Source organism: Trachymyrmex septentrionalis, unplaced genomic scaffold (assembly GCF_001594115.1).
Source record: "Trachymyrmex septentrionalis isolate Tsep2-gDNA-1 unplaced genomic scaffold, Tsep1.0 scaffold16, whole genome shotgun sequence".
NCBI lineage: Eukaryota > Metazoa > Arthropoda > Insecta > Hymenoptera > Formicidae > Trachymyrmex > Trachymyrmex septentrionalis.
In genome coordinates this window covers 5,249,463-5,263,642 of record NW_017304758.1, presented here as the reverse complement: position 1 = coordinate 5,263,642, position 14,180 = coordinate 5,249,463, and the positions used below count along the sequence as shown (strand labels likewise).

The following is a 14,180-nucleotide window of genomic DNA, read 5'->3' as shown; positions in this document are numbered from 1 at the left end:
AAGATTAATTCTTATACAGTTTTTACGAATTGAAAGTAGGAATTTCTATTGTAAATAGTTATTTCAATCCATTTCTTTTTGTTCAATTTTTTAAAATTAAAATTTTACTAACGTCAAGTATCGATGTTATTGCCTATACTATATTGTCTCTTTATCTGAAAATTAGAAGTGGTCCTTTACGCTTGGTCAGTGATGCATACCCTGCGTGATTGGGGAACTAGACTTAAAATTAACTCACTTTAAAATGATTCAATAAATGCTCATAAAGAGAGGAATTTATTTTAATTGGATCTCTGACAAACGTATCCGCAAACGTTTGCGGACTTTATCGCTACGACTTTAGGCATCGTTAAATTGCCTGTAGAATTGCCGGATCGACCGGAGTGTCTTCGCAGGGGCGGCTTCGGATTCAGTGGAAATGAAGTTCGGATGCAACGAATGTCGCACCGATAACTGGCGGCCGCTGTCGCGAGTTTCCCCGAGATGGGTGGAGGGCTATGCTCGGCAGCCGAGAAGGAATAGACGAGGAGGGTGAAAGTTACCCTCCGAAACTCCACCACTCCTGCGGCTAACAGTTTCCTCGAACTTTGACAATCTATATCGCTTACAGTCCGTGTCTCGACACCTGGCTACCTCGGCAGAAAACTTGAGGGACACGGTGCCACTGCGCAGTCTCTTCGATTTTTTTTTCTCTCGATGCTCCTCTCGAAGAGATCGCGTTATTATCGCGAACTTGTCGCGTATTCCATAGCTTAACACGAGCATAACTTGTAGTAACTTTCCCTTTTTATTCATTGCGCACTCGTATTGTTTTCCTAAGAAGAGCAGTAGTCAGTGATGTAAGTTGCGTTTGTTAAATTTATCAATATTAATGTTGCTTTTTCTTCTTTTTAAAGAGTAACCGAAAAAATCGTTTTTTTCGGCCCTCGCTTTTGGAACTGAATTGTATGCCGAATTTTACTTTATATTGAGACATTATATTGAGACATTAGTTACAGATAAGTTTGATGTTGAGGTGACAATTATTATCAGAGCTAGGTAGGGGTGGAATCAAAGTCCATTATGGAATTATGATAGGTATGCGAGGTCCGCTATCTTAAGAAGGTCATGATCCAGCGGGATGCATATCAATTGTCCATATCGCTAATTGGCTTTAATTTAAAATAATATCGTAAAAGAATAATGTGGCTCAATTAAAATAAAACTAAATAATATAATCTTATTGGTAAAGCAGATAAAAATTACTAGGAATCGACCGATGTGAGTGGTGTGCAATTGAACTGTGTGCAAGTGCGTCGTTCCCGATCCAGCCGATGAAGGCAAGAGTGACAACTGAACATCATACTTATTCTGATGATTTTGTAAATTAATTTATTTGGAATGTAAAAAAAAAACGGATTTATGTTTAGTCTTGATTGTTTAAGAAAATTAGTATGTGTCTTCAAGTTTTCAATTAATCAAATAAGCACCAGAAAAAGATTTCGCTGAGCTGAATAAGAAAAATCTTTATTGTATCTTCAACTGTCACTTGCGACGTATCTATTTTTATAAGCTAAGTTTGTGAAATTGTTCATATCTTTTTCGAAAGCGGTATTCATAGTGCATTCTTATTTCAAGATCACCGTCCTAAATAATGTGTAAAGAAGTTAGTATCGATTCTCTGTGATTAGTTCAAATGACATCTTAAGACATCTTAAATACATATAAGAATTGACTTTAAATATCGGCCCGAAAACGAGAAATGTTCTTTTTCCCAGTTTTCATCTCGACGCGATAGAGAGGATAGAGTTACTGTTGTTACATTCAGTATCGCTCGACGTATTACATCAGCGAAGTGTATTAATGTCCTTACCTTAGGACGGAGCACTTGAACGGAACGTTCACGATTTTTCCTTTTCGCCGCGCAGTGCCATGAAAAATCCCGTCCCTGTTACATTTCGATGCACGCTCGATTCAATGCGCTGCGACGACGAGCGCCGTTAATATCCCTGCTTTTATATATTGAATCGACAAAGCGCTATACGCTCAATTTTTCTCTCAAATATAACGCCGTTTGTATCTCGCGATAAGAAAGTTCTCGGCAAGGTAATTCTTTGTGTAACGTTTTAACCCCCCCCCCCCCCCCGGGGTGTGATAACCTTGCAGCTGTGGCGTACACCTGTACATTTAAACAATACATTTAAAGATTTTGCGTCAGCTTGAACCAAATACGATTTTCTGGATTAGCCTTTTCGAAAACAGAGAGGTTACATTTTTCTGAAAAATAAGTAGCAAAATTTCTTTTTATTTTAAGGAAAATATTTTGTCACGTGGTCTTTCGTCATTTTACATGGTTGCAGATATTTTAGAAATTTTTTTCGTCATTTGCAAGTGCGAGTGATAATAATCGCCGCGACAAATATGGCGTTTTGCTTTTAATTTAATTTTATTGATGACCGAATAAGCTGGGCGTTAGTAACAACTATTACACAAAAAATATAATATGCTGTAAAGCAATATTTATTTTCTGGCCAACTGCCAATAAATATCCGACTTTGTTGGAAAATAAATAGTTGTACTTATATATAAGTAGACACAAACTGCTTTGATTTTTAAACTTATTTTTCATAACTAGATGAAACAAGTTCGTTTTATAATATATACTTGAGTTAAATTTTTTGACAATGATTTATGCTGTTAAGTTACGCTCCTAAAATAAATAGTTTATTTAAAAACAGTGTTATATATATAGAAAGGGCTATTTTATTATTAGTGGTGGCACACGAGGAAGGTGAGTGTTGGAACCTGAAATTTATAACAATTTGAAAAATCTAATATCTTCTTTTATTAGTAAATTAAATTAAAATAGTTAATAATTTAAGAGAAAGACAAGGCTGTAAGATAAAAACGCGATGTAGATTACATTTCTGTTAAATCAAGTTAAAATATCTATAATTACGGAACAATCAATTTTATCGTTAAAAGCATAATATATAACTTAATATATATTGGGATATTATTGATAATAGATATATGGATATATCCTAGCAATAATTTCCGATAACATTGTCTATTGTCTATTGTCGTGATACAATCACGTATGCGATGAATCGATGGAATTGGCCAATCTTATTTCTATCTACAGAACGTTTCTTCGTTGGAAGCGTTAGGTAATGCAGGTCGCGTATATACTATCATTGAGCCGAATGGCAGAACAGGCCAGAAATAGGGGACCATTCTAGAATCATGCTAGATATCGCCGTCCAATCGTATTCTCCACGCTCGCTTATCCTATTCCGTTTTGTCCCATCCTAACCGATCCTGCAGCCCCCGTTTCTATCCGGCATTCATCGAGCGCGTGTAATATCCGCGGGCAATGGCACAGTCCCTCGGAGTGCAGACATTTCAGTTCGAATATGCGATTTCTGTTAGAAAGTACGAAAAAATGCATATGCCAAAGAAATCGCGCTCGAACGACAAAGAAGTTTGTTCTTCAAACGTGTTATGTCGTTTTAAAGGGTACTACGGGAAGAATAGAGATTTGAAAAGCTGCTCAAATATATTACGTTGTACAAATATAGTACGTTTCTTATGGCAGTCGCAACAAGTTCTGTGAGAGATTTTTAATACGTCGCGTGAATTAACATTTAGGTGAATTCACCACGTTTACTTTTGAATTATCAGACTTTCCCTTGAATCTTCCGGTTCAGCAAACCTTTAGTTCTTCGACAAATAGTTGACTGGAAAATTTGATTAATTAATTCCTCGAAAGTAGCGCGCGTGAAGTAGAATTCACGAGTCGAGCCTAGATCGCCGAATTCAAGAATTACTACTCGGAAATTGGCACAATACGCTCACAACGGAGAAACAATATTTAACGAATGTCACGGCCAACCTCGAAGGTAGCGGCGGAAAATACCTTCGAGCAAGGATTTGCGATCTCTGAATTTAATTTCAACGATCGCACCTTACACACGGAACGGTGTGTGATATACGAGCGTGTTGCTGGCCGCTGCGCGACGTTATGCGGGCACTCACCTCTGCTCGAGTTTATTTGGCACGAGGCCAGTGTTCGATCCGATTCGGTCGGGTCCTATTCACGATCGGCCGCACAGCGGCTGCATTTTCGGACAATCCAATGGTGAAACCCTCCGCTCTACATCCTCCGGTTCGGTCCGGCTCTTCCTGGATACGTCCCGCGCATTATTTGCTTATTTCGTTCTCCGCACACGTCGAGAGCCCGCCAGAGCCATTTCCGGCATGTGTGTCTCCTGCTCCTCGGCACACAGAGAGAGAGAGAGAGAGAGAGTATCGACGGGGATGTCGATGCAACCCGGTACGTATTTCTGGAGAGAGATAGGGAAGAAAAGAAAGGGAGTCTCTCTGCTTTCGCGCTGTGCTTTCCGTTCCCCCTTGCTTGTGCATTGGCTTATCTACGATTCCGCGTTTGCATCGAAGTGCTAGCAAAGCTAGCTGGGCGAGTCACTGTATACATACGTGTGTATAAACACGGCAGGGAACGTCGTAATGCACAAAAGAGTAGAAAAGTTAGGGAAACAGCGTCCACGATGCATTGCCTATATCAGGATCGTACGTTTCGCAAGATAACGGAATAAATTCGTAAAGATAGCGACGGAAAATTGAGTCTAGAGTGCATTTAGTATATCCGACCACTCAATAAGCGGCGTACTAAGTAGTATTATAGTTGAATGTAATTCTTCTTCTGAATTGATTCTTCATTTTTCTAGATCCAATCACATGAACTTATTTGAATGTTTCAAACAGCCGTGTACGTTCGTCCCATCTTTTTTTTTTTTTTTTTTTGCCAATTCGAACCTGATTTCGATTTATTTCCCAACAGTCGTATATCGTAACCGTAACTAACAATTGCAATGAAAGCAGATGATGTAGACCGTGTTTTGATATACATTGCTAGTATTACCGAATATCTATAGGTTAAGTATACTTATATATCGGAACACGAGCAGAGAAGAAGACAAGACAAGTCTATCTTTATCGCAAGCTGGAGAATTTATGGCGAGTTTACCGCGCCGTCGGCCGAGATTTAATCGCTTTTCTCTGGATCCTTGCAGAAAAAGGGAAGAAATCGTGTGATAAAAAGTATCCTTGTCGAGGAAAGAACATGGGAATGGGGGAGAGGAGGAATACGCGAGATGGTAGGAATCGAAGAGAAATTCAATAATAGCGTGTTCTTAGCGAATTTACGTACGCGTACATTCACGCGCAAGGCGTACACGTTTTGCCGATGTTGGTTGTGTAATTTTCCTCCGATGCTTTGAAAACGAACTAATTTATTTCGCCAATATCGTTTTACACTCGTATACATACGGCGCGCGCGCTTGTTTTTTTTTTTTCCAATTAACTCGGCTTATTGCATGTAAAATGCACGTTTGATGTCGCCGGTGCTTCACGAACACACTTGCACGCATCATCCGCCGTGCACGCGTGCGCGTGGTTCCCTACGACGAGATACGACGTCTTTTATATATTGCATAGCCAATTCATCCCCGATTTATCGCGGATCTTTCGCCCCACGGGCAAACAAATTTTCATAAGGTACCAATCATCGGTTAGTTCATCCCGCTCTCGCGTTTCTCTGCCGCACTGTCGCATCGTCGGCGGGCTGGCGACGGAGGGGTGAGAGAACGAAGAGGAAGGGACGAGAGAAAGAGGGATGAAGAGGTAGAGAGTTATCCGATAAACCTCGTGCAATAACACGACGAAGGCACCGACGGCGAGCCGATATCTATGGATTACGGGCATCGCGTATATACTTTGCGTTACTACGTGCGCGTGTTTCCGTCCAGTCTCAGCGCGCGCACGTGCGCACGTGCACGTGATTCACGCACACGAACCCGCGGCGTGCTCTCTCTCTCTCTCTCTCTCTCTCTCTCTTTCCGTGCTATCTTCTTTCTCCCTACGCTGGCAAAAGAACGTATATCCCGAGGAGTTATGGAGGCGACGGCCATCTTTAGATATCCTTCCTTCCTTACCCTCCATCCGCCTTTCCTTCCTTCTTCCGTTCTTGCCGTCACCTCAGCAAGAGGGCCCCGGGGCTTCCAGCGGAGAAACGAGGTCGTACCGCCGAGTCCTTCCGCCATAACATTTTCTATCGTTGAGAGCCATACATCATCACCGTGTCTGACGAGAAACGGGCGCTTCTAAGTGCCTTGAATCGACCTTCGTGTGTCGAGGTCCTTTTATTCCGGACTCAACCAGGCTCCTCCACTTCGCGCTTGTCTCCGATCTTGTATGGTCATCTTCTTTTGGCATACGATTCGATGAACGTCTTCGTGAGATCGTTCCTTTTTCTTAAACTCGAAATCTTAAATTTGTAGAAAGAATCGTGTGAGTTTTGAATAGACAATTTAGCGTGATATCAAAATCCCGAATGGAAACGAAATATTCGATAGCGTAAAATTTTAATACAAATACAAGTAGAGTAAGTAAGGTTAATTAGGCGCGTTTGACATTTACGATAACATTTCGCAAGGGGAAAGATTATAGATTTTAACGATGGAAGTGGATTAGAGCGAATCGGGAAAAAGGACGTGACAATCGATTGAAAATTTGGATTAGAGGAATGCGCGTTTGATATATTTGATACGTTACATATTTGGTAGAAATAAGTGATGGATGATTGATTCGTAACACTCTAATTATTACAAACTATTGTAATTCAATTACCGTAATCGCATAGCGGTAATTGAGCAGTTAATTAAATCAATTTAAAATTCTGAATATTCATCACGGAGAAGAATTATTAGATTTGTTATGGAAGACGCGAGTCAAGTCGTACCGTCGAGAACGAGGCAACGATCTTTTTGCACATTTTTACGAGGAGTAGCAACAGCAACAGCAGCAGAGAAAGGGTACGCTTTCGCGGACAGAAAGCGTTAACCTTCTCGCATCTCGAGGTAATACCTGCCTATTATTTCCTCTCTTCTCGCAACAGTCACGACGACGACGGCGACGAGATTCGCGTGGCCAAGTTGGTTCGCGCGAAAGAAAGGCACGGCTGAGCGCGCTAAAGGACGGCAAAATTGAATTCTGCCGCCGAGTCTCGAGGAAAGTGCAGACGTAAGGAGAACGTGCCACTCCTGCGAGTAATTGACGCTGATTAAAATTCCATGGAGAAGAGCCGTCCACCCACGCGCGCTTATCCGCCCCCTTTCTCCATAACGTACGTGTTGAGCCGGAAAAGCCGATGCCCATCCACTCTTCGAAACACAATTACGCTCCCCCTTTCGGGCCTCCATTGGGTCTTCGCGTTTCTTCCTGTACCATACATTGTACTTTGCCACGACGTGTTAGGGATGTCTTGGGGGATTCATTAGTAGGGATTTATGGACCGAGTCATTTCCTATTTGTACCGTGATTTCATTGTTACGGCTTTCCCAATGTTATCGAATTCTCCCATTGCCGATCTTGTGTTGATTCTGAGCGATAATAATGTATGGATAACGAAAAGATATTTTCAGATGCGGTGAATATCGGAAAGTATCAAATTTAGTTATACTAAAAGTATTAAAAATACGCTAGAAGATTATCCATCATATAAATATTGTGCTTGTTTATCGAAAATTTGGTTGAATCTGTCATATTTATTAAATCTGTATGGATGTCATGGCCTTACGACTAATTGCTGGTATTGTTTAGCTCTATTGATTTGCCGTTATTAAATCTGTTCATCAAGCACCGTCCAGAGGACACGTGATGTTACATAATCGTTAGACCACGCATTCTCCAATTAATGGCGTTTTGTTAGATATGTCCGATGTGTGCCGTTTATCTTGAGCCATCCCGTGCCATATGTGTGTATCAATAAACGATGATTGTGTTGCCTAATAGATAGTCAGATCCATGCATAACTCATGTGCTTTCCATTAGGTTGCTAGAATTATTGAAATGCATATGCACACATATGCATATACTTGAAACAGTATCTTTGATTAATCACAAAGTGTCATTAATTTAATTAAATTGAATTATATTCTTATTATATATGAACAAGGAAAATATAATCCGTTTAATTGCATTAGTTATCTTCGACTTATTAAATCTAACGTTTGTCCGTTGATATACGATTTTGATCGAAAATTTCTAGAGAAATACATTTTGTAATTAATCTTGGAAAAATTTTATAAGGCTTGAGCAATTTTGAATAGTCGGCGTTGAATAGAAAGACTTAAGTCTTACCGAATCTCTTACGTGACTGTCTTTCTTTAAGTAAAACCAGATCAGATTACCGGCTTACGAATAAAAAGTATACCAGGATAAGAGCTTAACGATGCACAATGCACGTACCCTTTTTATTGGAGTGTTTAACAGCGTAAAGCTTTTCTTTTTTCGTCGCGGTGCGGCAAGTAATTTACTGCAGCCGGGATGAATCTTGTTTTTTACTTAGGCGCGAATAAATACGCGAAGACGACTTGCGAGGTGGGTTATCTTCCTCGAAAAAGTAATCTGTCCGTTATGGCATTCTCCCATTCTTTTTCCACCCCTCGACACTTCATCTTGGCCGCGACCGTTATATGCATAGGTAACAAGTGCATTATACGGGGTAAAATCCGCGATGCATAATGTATCCAGTGTATCTGTGCCAACCACCGTCACGTACACTTATTCGTACGTGTTCATACATATTGTGCTCCGACATCCGCCAGTAGGCGCATAGTTATAGTTATGCGCTCGGCGATGCACCGGTGTGTGTAGGTACTCTTATAATGGGACTACCGTCTCCACCACACAGCACACTTCGCAGTTAATGCACAAACGCACTTTTGCACGCCTCGCATCTTCTTACATTCACGAAGACGTTGCGCATCGCTCACCTCGCTTATCTTCTCCTTATTTCCCCTTCGTGCCCACAAATCACTCGGCGCATTCGAATACGTCACGTTCGCCGAAGTTATCTCATGGGAATGCATGACTTTCTAGAACATTTGCGAATGCAGAAACTTGTTTTGCACGCTCGCGATTATCTCATGTAGCTGGGAAGCGAAAGAGATGTGTAGTTCATCGTGTCGTCAATGTATTATTTATACATTTTTAGTACATTCGAAATGTATATCGAAAGATTCCAAACAAAAATGATGATCAAACAAAATGATCCCCTTTATCCCATAATTGTTTTGAGAGAGCTCCTAATTAAATATTTAGAATGAAGTATAAAATGAAGTATTAGAATAATTAAAGGATTCCTGAACCCTTAAAAATTATGCTAATAACTTTTATTTTATAAATTTAAATATTAGTACTTATTAAATCATATATCAGTTGTTATATAAAATTTACATCACTCAAATAAATATTATTAACCTATATTACGACTTAAATTTATTCAGAGCTATACTTTTAAGTACGTAATATATATATTTGTAAATATTAATATAGAAATTCTAGCAAAATTAATTCCATATTCAAATGTACCCGTGATATCGTAACGAATTTTTTTTTCCTTCTTTCTCTTATTGAGATCATGGCCGTATTGTTGATGTGGTCCTTCTATTGTCATAACCGAAAATCGATATTGTCTGTGGTGGATTTTTTGTCCATTTGTTTTTGTCGGGACATTACACCACTGTGCATGAAAGGGAAAGAGAATAGCCTTGGTCGAAGAATAGGTTCTGATTCTGTTCTTGCTGAAAACGGAGGTGCTGACGACGCCATTTGTCCATCCCTCGTAACTATTACGTGTAAGTGTGCTCGTACGTACAAACCTATACACTTGTAGTTGACATCCACGAAAATCTCTTACAGTGAGATCATTTCTTTCCGTTTTCCAATTTCTCTTTTAGCTGCGGCAAATGTACCATGTTAATGCAAACATTTGATTTCTGTCATTCCGCTTACTTGTATATAATAAGATTTTATTACACTAATATTCTACATTATTACAGCCACTTTAATTTTTTAATATACTTGACTTTTTCAAACCTAGTGTCGCTAGATTATAATTTTGTGTCATTAAAACTAAAAAAAAAAATTGATCTTTAGCTTTAAACATTCTATAATCATGTAGAACAAATTTGATGAAAAATTTAAATTTTCTTTTATTAAGTGCAGGAAATTTGATTTAAAGAGAGAGAGAAAGAGGGAGAGAGAGAGACAGAGAGAGAAAGAGAGAGAGAAAATGATTAAACTTAAAATATAAATTTCCAAAAAATCTTTATCTATTTTATAAAATATTATTTTATTTAAGATTTTTTTATATATATATCGTGGACACAATTTATTGTAACTTTTTAATTATTGTGTAAGATAATGTTTTATGTATAACAATAATATTGTGTTACGAATATAGATAGCACAATTGATTGAAATTAATTCACAATATAATTTTTCTTTTGTAGTTGATATAATAATATAATTTATATAATAAAAACATTTCCTTTCAGTTGATTCGCGCCCCGAGCGCTGATGTCCCCACACAATTCTTGATTTCGTATCGTGTAGACAAGAATTGCGTTTGGACAATCATAGCCTGAGACATTCGACTGTTCCGCCATTTACGTCGCTGAACATCCTTAAAATGTAGCAAAGTAGTTTTTGTTGACCAGGTATTCTGAAAAAGTTTTTTCACGTTAATAAAAAGATTGTTACGGTGATTAAAAGTTAAATATACATATAATATAAATATATATATTGTACTTACTTTATTATCGGATCCTATTTTGCTGTAATGCTGCTGTAATGCTGATGATATTTATTACATTGCTTTTTTCTAATCTTAATATGCTTAATATCTTTTAGCTTTTTACATTTTTGTCAAAGCAATTTATTTTGTGTGAATATGAGCGAGAAAAATTATTGATTCTGATATCTTGAGTAATAATCGTGAGACATAGGATAAAATCAATATATTGAAAAAAGTTGTCTTATTCGCCGTCTAATATCAATATTTGCGCAATACGTAATAATATTACATCGCCTTATTCAATCTTGATCAATCAACCGCTATTCAAAGTGAATTAGGGAAGAAGGAAGGGCTGCTTCAAAGGATCTATCGCTTCTTCGATTATCGTTCCTATTTTACCGTGTCATTTCTCCCGATAGACAATTTGACATGACAGAATATGTCGTTTTACAAATATGCGCCTTGACAATGATATATTACTATCTTAGATGCTTATAAAATGTAATTAGCTGTACTAAAAAAGAAGAATTGCAAGATATTACGTTATTACGATAAATTCGTTTGCTGATTTGTATATTTTATTGAATTAATGTCGGTACATCTAGTAATATTTAATCAATTATTATAGAGTTCATATTCATTGGATGACACATTACATAATACTGAACAATGTTGAAATTGAATTATGCGCTAGTTTAATTATGTCGGGCAACTGTAAAGAGCACTTAATAATTCCTATGTTTTATACTCTCACTGAAATATGTTTCGGTATTGTTTGCATCATGTATTTTCAGAGAGAATAATTTTACACAATCATATAAGTTTGTTACAAATTGTATCTTGTCCTTTCTTGCATTTTCCATATCTCATCTTCCGCAATTTTTATGGATTTCATATTGCAGATAAATCAGCGCAAGTAATATTTGCTTTGTGCGCTTTATCTTCTTCGGCGAGCTGGAAACAATAGGAAATCTGAATGAAACAGAAAATACAAGACTGACAAAGATAAAACAGATTTCAGTTGATTCTATGGAATTGGAACGAAAAGATATAAATAGGACAGCTGCATCGACGTAACGAAATCGAGATGAATAGATTGATAATAAATAGATAGTTAAGGAGGTGGGGGAGGGAAAGATGTAGCGTTGAAGAAAGGTAAAAGGGAGTGTAGAAAAGAGAGGGAGGAGGGAGGAGAGAGAGGGGGGAGAGGGCAGGGAGAGGGTGAGAGAGAAAGAGAGAGAGTGGTGGTCGAATGATTGGATTAGCCGCCTCGACTCTAACTTCGTTACTCGCCGAATGAACAGACAAAACCCAACCACCCTTTACCCATCCCTTTATATCTGCCATCACCTCTCACCTCTCTTAGTCGTATACACAGAGTAAGGTAACGTAATTTCGTATTAATTTCAATATATTTGAAATATTTGCTAAATGAAATATAATATAATGTATGAGATTATGAGTATTAAAAGAAAAAGATTCGTCATGGTTCTTAAGAGAAAAAGAGGCACACTTGTTATTACAGTAAAAACCAAAATTTTACGAGACAAAATAATTTTGTACTCATTTGTGTGTGCGTACGTATAAAAAATCATAAAGTTATCTATATCATGAAAATACTCTATCCTATGTATATGTAGCATATATCACACTCACACTTCTACACTTTATTCCGATCAAAGATGATGCTAGTTCAAAGATGATATAAGTTTTGAGGTCACCGGTTCAATCAATTTCACTTCATCCCCTTTCACAAGGAAGGCGACGACGGCGACGGCGACGGCGGCGACGACGATGACGACGACGACGACGACGACGACGACGACGACGACGACGACGACGACCATGTCGATGATAACGATGGCACGTCTCTGATGGTACTAGGTTCATGGAAAAATTCTTACGATGAAGAGAGCTTCTCGGTCGGGAGAACATAAAAATAGTTATATTTGTCAGTAGACACGTGGTGGCGGCTTGAATTGCTCTCCCCGAACTTGATTAGGGTAATTTCATCCTGGCTGAAAGCGATCGTTAGCGGTTTTTACGAACGCAAATTACAGGAAGCTAATTTGGATTCTGCTGGAGTATAATTGCGGCACCGTATGTTGCTTTTGCGAAATGTGTTTTTACTAAAAAAAATATTTTAGTTTTGTACTATAAAAATGATATATACTGTAATACGTGACACTACACTTTTACGGAAATGGACTATTAGTGAAGCTATATGATTATTCAGTCGTAGTTTGTTTGCGAATTGAAAAGAACTACTATTAAATTCGGAAAACTGTTCAGATATCTATTGGAAAAATTAATTTAGTGTTACTGCTAAAATAAATAAATAAATGTGTTTAACATCATATTTTAGAAATCAGGATCTAATCTTACGATGCTCTCCAGTTATCACCCATCTAGAGCTGTACCTCATCTAGTGTCTAGTTTGACCTCTACGATCGTATGGGAACTGCTTCTTCGATGACCCACGAATCCTGAATGTTTATAGATGTATAACTGCATTTTATACTTGAGGTAATGACATATCTGGTCAATAGATATTGTCAAAAAGCTCACGTATAGTTAAAATATATGTGAGTATTTAGTTTCATAAACGAATCTAAAAAATTTTAGTTTAATTTGTCCAACAAACAGTTGAACTGCAAGGATGATTATTGTAAATACTTGCGATTACTGATATGGCATTATAGTCTCTTGATTATAGACTTAATTATAATTAGGCGCAGTTTATTTAAATAGTCATTATTATGGATAGTTCTAACTACTGAAAGCCAGTAATGTAATCATTCATATACATAACTATTAAAATAGTGCGGAGTAGTGATCATTACGGATAATCTGATTAGAAAATCAATAATCACTCAATCAAAAACTATTGGGGAATAATTATTTTAAATAATCTGATTAGGGAATCAATAATCACTTTGTCAAAAGCTATTGGGAAATGATTATTGCAAATAATCCGACTAGTGGAATCACAATAATCACTCCTTAAAAACTATTGAGGAACGATCATTGTAAACAATCTGATTATCGGATAATAAATATTCACTATTAAAGAGCGAATAATTATTATTAAAATCCAATAGTGATTATTGGTTTTCCAATAGTTTATTTCCGCAAGAGCGAGTCGAAAAAACGTTAATAAATATAACGTTATTGTAACATAATAAATGCTAATATATTACACACGTGTATGAAAAAGAAGAATATATTATTTGCAAAGGAATATATATATATATATATATATTTTTTTTTTTAAAGAAATACGATATGTATTTGTCGTTAGTACAAATTTAATCTGGGGACTCTATGGTTCATTTTATACTTGAGATAACTTGGTAATTACGGTCTAAATTAAATCTTTGTAAGAAAATATCTCTACCCCCAATGAACGGAAAAATGAGGTTTATCCTTTTATTCTTCAGAAACTTAATTTAAAAGTCTTGAGTTTTTGATGTTGGATAACTGGATAATCAAGCTTTAGCTTAAATTTTCACCGCTAAGAAAGCAGTGAATGTAAATTAGT

At 37.4% G+C, this 14,180-nt stretch overlaps 1 protein-coding gene across 4 annotated transcripts in view; it reads left to right on the top strand.

The window, feature by feature from the left end:
* LOC108746056 (ubiquitin-related modifier 1) overlaps nt 1-14,180 on the top strand; it is a 163,626-nt gene that overhangs the window by 34,941 nt on the left and 114,505 nt on the right. The window contains exon 6 of one of the 4 annotated variants that reach the window (XM_018482572.1): nt 10,401-10,419. The exons of the other annotated variants lie outside the window; for them this stretch is intronic. The gene's annotated coding sequence lies outside the window, so the exon portion shown is untranslated. Of the gene's footprint in view, nt 1-10,400; nt 10,420-14,180 lie in introns of those variants that run through there. 4 annotated transcript variants of the gene reach the window in all.